The sequence below is a fragment of the Prionailurus viverrinus genome, unplaced genomic scaffold, assembly GCF_022837055.1.
Source record: "Prionailurus viverrinus isolate Anna unplaced genomic scaffold, UM_Priviv_1.0 scaffold_51, whole genome shotgun sequence".
NCBI classification, from domain to species: domain Eukaryota; kingdom Metazoa; phylum Chordata; class Mammalia; order Carnivora; family Felidae; genus Prionailurus; species Prionailurus viverrinus.
Window position 1 is genome coordinate 2844540 of NW_025927614.1, and position 7253 is coordinate 2851792.

Sequence of the window (7253 nt, forward strand, 5' to 3'; positions counted from 1 at the left end):
GTTGGTTGGGTGTCCGACTTCGGCTCAGGTCATGATCTTGCAGTCTGTGAGTTTGAGCCCCGCGTTGGGCTCTGTGCTGACAGCTCAGAGCCTGGAGCATGTTTCAGATTCTGTGTCTCCCTCTCTCTCTGACCCTCCCCCGTTCATGCTCTCTCTCTGTCTCAAAAATAAATAAATGTTAAAAAAATTTTTAAAAAAATAAGTAGGTCCTCCCACACCCTGGTTAATTTGCCTCAGGGCATTTAAAGGAAAGCAGGACCCCGTGTCTTTTCACTGGAAGCTCATCATACAAGATGGAAAGGCTGTTTGTGTGTGCATGTGTCTTTTTTCCTCCAAAATTCCCTCCTAGCCTTTTTCCTATCCCTCTTCTCTAACATGACACAGCGAAAGTGCATGGGCTTTGGCATTGGAGTGCCTGATTCAAATTCCAACTAACCTTGAGAACTTTTGAGGAAGGACCTCAGTGCCACTACCTGTCAGGAGCATGGATTTTTGGCATCAGATTGCTTGGATCAGAACCCTAACTCCTGCATTCTATAGCTGTTGATCTTGGACAAGTCTCATTATTGTCATCTGTGAAATGGGAATATTATTCTATTTCATTGCATCATTGTGAGGATTCAATAAGAAAGCAAATGCACTGTTCCCTACTGATGCCCAACCAGAGTAACTGCTTGATAATTAATAGCTACTGTTGGTATTGTCATCCATAAAATGGGGGCAGTAGTATCTACTTTACCAAGTAAACTCAGACATTAAGTGCTCCCCTGTCACCATGACACAGGGCACACAGGAGAACAGAAGCCAGGAACCTGAGGACAAGGATGTGCAGATGAGAGAGTCACAGCAGCATCTCCCCTCCCCACCCCCACCTCATTGAGCCCTACTGACCCTCCAACAGCTAAGCCCTCAGACAGGTCCTGGGGACCATCTCGGCTTCTGATGTCCTAGTTGCCACAACCTGGAACAGAAGAATTTTAAAGTTCAGCCTGTACCGAGCCCAGCAGGCACTTTTCCCAAACATTGCCTTTGACTGGTTATATAACTTTTGGCAAGCAGCAGTTTCTCCTTTGCAAATGGAGGTTTACCAACTTTGCTTGAAGCTTCCCACAAGAGCTAAAATTTTACGTGGAAGTCCAGTTCTACCCCCTCACCTGTTCCTGGAAAGCCTGTTGTTCCTGCCTGCTCCCAACTCACCTGTTCTAAGAGACTTCGAGAATGCCCTTTTATCAGGTAATCCTTCTGGTTCATGCACCCTTCTCTCTACTCCTGCTCTATCTTCTCTCTTTTCCCCGCACTTCTGGTGGTTGGCTTGTTTGGATTTAAATCATTCCTGGCCTCTGCACAGGCACCAGCAGACCCGCTGGCTCCAGATGGAGGCCTTTCTCCTTCCTCTTCATTAAACATTTAATACACCAGGAAATGCACATTTACATGTCTATGTACATCCCCCAGCCTCTCCTCAGGGAGACGTTTTCAATATCTTGTCACTTGTCAGGGAGGACAAAAGTTGGTTACATGCTACACCATCATCTTACGAAGGATTTCATGTAGTGGGTTTACATTAAAATAGGAAACACCTGCACTTACCCATTATTACTAAGGTTTACTCTCTTGGCAATGGTGGGTGAGCACAGCTAATCACATGGAACTCTGAACAGAAGGCCTTCCTTGGTGCTACATTCTACAGAAACCATTTTCTGTCATTACCACCATTTGTGGTGACAAATGAGAACCTGTGGGAAATACTCTCAGCTTCTTGACAACCCAAGACTATGATATATTGTACCTAAGATTTTCTCTTCACTTTCTTCCTTCAGCTTCATGACGGTTGTGTTTCAATAGCGATGCTCCTTCCCACACAAATTCATATTTAAGAAAACATCAGAGTAGCTCCTGCCAGTTACCTTGGAATTTTACTTCATTTTGAAGGATCTTCCATTTTAGGTAGAGTATTTGGATAATTCACATAAAAAATTAAAAGTGGTGTTACCTTGACGCATGTTTCAGTTTTGTAATATCAAAAGACTTGAGAGGAATTTTTAAAACCCTCAGGGGACAGGAACATTAGAGGTAATAATTCTAAATAAATAGCTCATGAAAAGATTGTCTTCTAGAAGTCATGAAATATGAAATGTCCTTCTGTGTTGTAATCTTCCCTCTAATATGGGAAGGAAACTGTGTCTTGCTGAATTGTCCGGTGATAAACCCTTAAAGAGCTGAAGAAAATGTTTAAAACATTTTAGATCTCACAGGGGATATGCGTAGTAAGTAAAAACCTAGGGGAAATGAAAAAGAACTGTAGTGGTAAATTACTTTCTTAAAAATTATTACAGACCAAAAGTATTTCTTGAATAACTTGGTCACTGTGCACCTACAGTTTGATGGTCACTTTTGCTCAGGCACAGTATTTAGATTGAGCCAGAGCAAATCTGCACGGAGCATGATTTCCTTGTTGTTGTTTTTTTTTTTTTTCTCTTTTTATTTGATTGCACGAAGAATTTCAAACACAGGAAGCTCTAGCTCCCTCGACAGCCGCATGTGAGAAGCCATGCGTTTCTTCCTGTTTCTGCCTGAGTCCGTCTACCAGGCCCTTCTCTCTGCTTTGCTGTACCCCCGGGGCTGCCGCCAACCCTCACACACAGCCACGCAGGGCCAGGTTGTCTTTGTGTGTTTGTGTCCCATTCTCTTTTCTTCCCCCTATTTCGAAAACTCCTCCAGAATATGGGCAAAGAAGGTAAATGAAATAGTGAAACTCAGCAAACTCTGGGGGTTCTTTTTAGTGACTATTTTTTTTTAAAGGACAGTTGCCGAAAGAAAAGGTAATTGAATCCATAGATTGCAATGAGATTTGGGGATAATTATAGAATTTCTCATATATCTACCAATGTACTGAATACTAATTATAAAACTGTTTCAGTGTGTACCTCCATTCTAGGTAAGTCTGTAACTGAAATCAATGCTTGCTGTTTGTTTTAAATGCATCTGTAATTATTTCTGTTTAATATTTAACCAAGAGTTTCTATTCGAGGTGCTTAGTTGTTATATGTTAGACACATTTTGGAATCCTTTGTGTAGACAGCCTATTATTACATCAGCAAGACACACACACACACATACACACATGCATGCATACACGCACAATAACAACATAGCTAAATAAATTGTGATTTATTCCAGATAGGATTTATGTAACCATTGAAGAAATTATTGCTGAAGGTTTTTTATGTTAAGTGAAAAAGTAGGTATACATTAGGGAAAATGATCACACATATAAAAATAAGTATACATATTAATTAAAAAACAGATAAATTACAAAATATGTTAATTCCTGAAAAATAAAATTATATGTGATTTACTTTTCCATTTTATATTTTAACTTTTTTGATCCTTTATTCAATTAAAAAAAAGGTTGTACTTAAAATGAAATTTTTTGACAGCTCAGAGCCTGGAGCCTGCTTCGGATTCTGTGTCTCGCTCTCTCTCTGCCCCTAACCCACTTGCATTCTGTCTCTGTCTCTCTCAAAAATAAATAAACATTAAAAAATAAAAAAAATAAAAATAAAAAAATAAAATTATATGTGATTTACTTTTCCTTTTTATATTTTAACTTTTTTGATCCTGTATTCAATTTAAAAAAAGGTTGTACTGAAAATGAAATTTTTGATGTTAGAAGATATGCTGTATTATTGTAAATGGTATTTAACAGTAATGAGACTACCCTCAAAAGCAGCATACAATGCAGTTAACAGAACATTTCCTTCCAATTAAAATTTCTATGAATACATTTATTCTGTCAAATATGAACAACTCTACCATTCATAGTAATATTGAGTTGAAGTCATTTTTCTCAGTCAAAGAAAATGAATATTAACACTTTCATATTGTTTAACATGATAGCATTATCTTCAGATTCCCTGAGTGGGATTTTTGAAAAATAGAAGTAAAAACAAAGCCAGATATCATAAGTGTGCCCTTTAGGAAAATGGTAATCCAATAGAATAAGCTGGAGTTCAACTAGAAGAAAGTGCTCATAACATTTCATGTCAGTTTTCCCTCAAAGTCAACTTCTAGAAGTCACTTCAATATTTTACATAGAAAATTATAGTGATGTTTAGCTCCTACATCTCATGACAGTAAGAAATTCTATATGCGATGATGAGGAATTGCAGTTACAAAGTTTAATTTTTCTATAAATCTGCTCTTGATTATTCATTGCACCACAAGGACCTTCATTCCTAAAACTAGAATATTCTGAGCTCTGCGCAGTAGGGAGTGAGCTGCTCCTCCCTGTGCTAGCTCCTCTAATTCTTAACAATTGGTAACTTCATCACTCACACTTTACTCGGAGGGAAATTGAGATTTAGAAAGGTAAAATGTCTTGCCTAGACTCAGGTGGCAAGTGACCCAACTCAAACCTTAGTTCAGGGTTATCTATTGACAAGAATCTGGAGTCTGGACTATTCCTGATATCATTTCAAATGTATTCCTCAGTATTTACCTGTAATGTCACACACACACATATACACCACCCTGCTTCGAGCTAAAATTTCTATTCTCTCCATCAGAACAAAAGATTAAAATTTTTAAATAAAAGATGAACATTCATTAAACAGGGCTTTTTGATATGAGAAAAACTCTAAAACAAACAAGGAAAAAGAAATCCAAAATACTATATCCAAATGACTCAACTAAAATGAAAAAAAAATTGTTCTCTTTGACCATCTACTCTTTAGGCTCATAAAACTAACAGTTGAGCCCGTCTGAGTTATTTCATTTATTATTTCTTTTAGGAAGACTAGTATGCTCAGATTCTACTCTGGCAAGAATGGGTTGATGATGATGGATAAAGGGAGTGAATCCCAGAGTTACGGTCAGGTATGAGAGTTACAACTATTTTGTAGCCTGGAAGACAAGTTTTTAAAATTCTAATTTGAATTGAAATATTTTTATTATTGCTACTTTTATAAGATAACATTCATCTTTGTGTGCAACTCTGTGACATATTCCATTTTTAGGATATAGAACTTGCTTCAGATTTGAGTCTCGATAGTTTGCCAATTGCTTTTGCAATGTTATCTATACTATAAAGATTTGTTCAATTTGAAATAAAACTAATAAAGGATGCTATTTTTTAAACAAAAGGAAAGTTAAAAACAACTTACTATACATGCATCACACATAGGCAACCTAAGGAAATTCACTAAAATCATGTTTTCTTTATCTCTATTAAATTTACTAAATGTATTCTTAAAAGTTGATGTAAGCATGCTGTTCTTAATCTCATAGAAAAATAGGAAGAGTGCTTTCCCTTGATATTTAGATTTTACAAAATATTTTGGAACAATAGATTTTATTTTCCTGGCCCCCTCTCCTTCCCTCTCTTTAGTTCCTTCTTTTGCTTCATGTGAATCTATTCCTTCTTTCTGGACTGAAGGAGGAAAACTAGTTCCATGTGGTGTCACAGAAAGAAATAGGACATGCTCTCCCGGTCATAGGACATGCTCTCCTTTGCTAACAGTTGTTGAGAAGTCAAATAAAACAAGTGCAGCTGGGAAATTTGCAGCTTATTGTCAACCTTCATACAAACGTTTTCACAATGGAAGCCAGTCTGGTGTGGGTTGGAGTCATTATTGATTATTTTCCTTATTTCACAAAAGAAATTTGAAGGAAAACGTTTCGTATGTTTGAGGATAATCTGTTGTCAACAGGATACATGATTAAAGAGAGATGTTTGGCAAAAGGGACTCAGGACTCTGTGCCTGAGTCATTCCAAGTCAAGATTTTGTTGTTTTGCAGATAAACACATACTCAAAAAAAAAAAAAAAAAAAAGTAACATCCCATTTATTTTGCCATCACTTCTAATATACAATATTGCTTTATTCATGTGTCTGTTCTCGCGCATTATCTGAACAGTGGAAAATACTCTCTTTCCGGCCACTAAAGTATAATTAAGATAGCAATTATATAAATAAAATACACTTAATATATATTTATATATGTAACATATATAACCTATTACATATAAACATATAAATATAGATATATAAGTAATATATTTACAGAGAATATATATTATTCTTTCACAGAGATTGTATATATAACATTTAGATACCAAAACTGATATAAAACTTGTATTTTTATATTTATAAGTCGAGTTCCCTAATGAGGAAGCTTAGAAGATTGATTTTAGATCTTTATTCTTTCTTTTTTAATTTTTTTTTTAATTTTTAAAAATTTACTTATCTTAAGTGGGCTCCACACCATCATGGGGCTTGAAGTCATGACCTGAGACCAGGAGTCACAGGCTCCACTGACCGAGCCAGCCAGGCTCCCAGGTCTTTGTTCTTCCCTCATACATGTACTCAGTCTAACATTTCCTCTTGTAACACTGCTTTGGCTGCATCCCACAGATTTTGATAAATTGTCTTTTTATTCTCATTTAGTTAAAAATATTTAAAAATACTTCCTGAGATTTGTTCTTTGACCCATGTGTTCTTTAGAGATGTGTTGTTTAATGTTTTAATGCCCAGATTGTGTCTGTCTGGGAGGAAGCTATGTGCAAGCTGGAGAAGAATGTGTATTCTACTGTTGTGGCATAAAGTCGAACAGCGTGTTCGGCACCCTCGAACAGCGTGGGGGTCATAGGCACTGACGGTCTGCACAACTGAAAATCTGCTTTTAATTCCCCGTAAACTGAACCACTAATAGCCTATTGTTGACCAGAAGACTCACTGACAACATACATAGTCAATTAATACATATTTTGTGTGTTGTATACTGTATTCTTACCATACATTCAGTTAGAGAAGAGAAAATGTTAAGAAAATCGTAAGAGAAAATACATTTTCAGGCCTGCCCTGTACCTACTGAAACAATCTGCGTGAAAGTGGACCCACACAGTGAACACCGTCGTTATTCCACGGACTACTACTGCTGGCGGGAGATGTCTATCATATCCAGTGGATGGACACTTGTTGAGCTCAACTGTACCTGTACCCATCTGCCTGATGGACCTGTCCATTTCTGAGAGGAGGGACTTGAAGCCTCCGGCTATGAAAGTGCGTATTCCCATCCCTCCTGCAGTTCTATCCGTTTTTGCCTCACTTGGTTTGATGCTCTCTTGTTAGATGCAGACACATTTAGGGACTGACTCCTTTGTCATTACATAATACCCTTCTCTATCCCTGGCAACCTTTCTCGCTCTTAAGTCTGCTCCATTGGAAGTTAATGTAGCTACTCCTGCTTTCTT

General features: G+C 37.2%; 1 long non-coding RNA gene across 1 annotated transcript; it reads left to right on the forward strand.

Moving 5' to 3' along the window:
- The first annotated feature begins 2586 nt into the window (after window positions 1-2586).
- On the forward strand, window positions 2587-7031 carry LOC125159588 (uncharacterized). The gene is made up of 3 exons (XR_007149833.1): window positions 2587-2822; window positions 4794-4878; window positions 6855-7031. It is a non-coding gene; the product is annotated as an uncharacterized LOC125159588 (long non-coding RNA).
- The last annotated feature ends 222 nt before the right edge of the window (window positions 7032-7253 follow it).